The sequence below is a fragment of the Setaria italica genome, chromosome I (genome assembly GCF_000263155.2).
Source record: "Setaria italica strain Yugu1 chromosome I, Setaria_italica_v2.0, whole genome shotgun sequence".
Classification (NCBI taxonomy): Eukaryota; Viridiplantae; Streptophyta; class Magnoliopsida; order Poales; family Poaceae; genus Setaria; species Setaria italica.
Genome location: NC_028450.1, coordinates 26,032,796 through 26,033,940, shown reverse-complemented (window position 1 = coordinate 26,033,940; position 1,145 = coordinate 26,032,796).

Below are 1,145 nucleotides of genomic sequence, written 5' to 3'. Positions count from 1 at the left end.
AGGTAGAGGGATTATTTTTGGGAAATTTGGATATGGATCAGCGAAAGTATTCTGAAGGATGAAGTGGTGAAATTTGGGATTAATTGGAGGAAGTTTGGCACATGAAATGACGGGTTAAACATGAATTAGGGGCTTAAACGGAGGTTTAGGACTGATTTATAATAAACTAGGGACCTATTGGTAAATACTTTTGGAGGTGGAGGGGCTTATCTACGAATAGGTTTATGAGAGTGTTGGAAGGACTATCTCGCGAATAGTGGATTTGTTGGGGTTAGATCGGAAAGGAGGGGTTTCTTCTTCCCTTCTCTCTGTACCGGAACAGAGGAGATGGAAGGGAAGGGCGGCCGGCCTGGGGCGGCGGCCCAGGCTCACCGGCAGCAAGGGGAGGCGGCGGGAGAGGCTAGAGGAGGCCGTGGGGGCTCCATTTTGCCCGATACCTTGGAGCTTCGGATAGGGAAGGGGCGGCCGGCGGTGGTTCGGTGGAGGCGATGACGTTTGGCGCTGGGGCGGCGGAGGTACTGGTGGCGGCGGCGCTTGGCGAGTGGTGTAGGTTGGGGTGGTGAGCTGGGTGGTGGTGGAGTGGCAAGGGAGGCCGGGTGAGCGGCCCTTTTTATAGGCCGGCGAGGGGCGGCCGGCGGTGGGGGACCGGGCGACCGGCGGTGTGCGGCGTGGGGGTGGGGGCCGGGCAGGCCGGGCCGGCGGTAGGGGCTCGGGCGCCGGAGGTGGGTGTCGCGGGGAAGGCGGCACGGCAACGGTGGCGTGCGGCGGGCGGCACCGGAGGAGAGGTAGGGGCCGGCGGCGGGCGGCGTGGAACGGGGATGGAAGTGGGGCCGGCGCAGGAGGGGCGCGGGAGGGGTCGGGCGGCGCGGAGCGGGGCCGAAGGCGGGGTCGGCGGGGTCGGGCGGTGTGGAGCGGGGCCGGAGGCGGGGTCGGCGGGGTCGGGCGGTGCGGAGGGGCGCGGCCCGAGGCGGGCGGGCGGCGTGGCGCTAGGGAGACGTGGGCGCCGGGAGGAGTAAATGCACCGGTGGGGGTGGCGTCCAAAGGAAATGGCGCCAGGAACCGGGAGGGGTGGCGCCAGGAAGAAGAAGAGAGGAGGAGAGAGAAGGAGGAGGAGGAAGAAGAAAAAGAAAGGAGAAGGAAGAGGG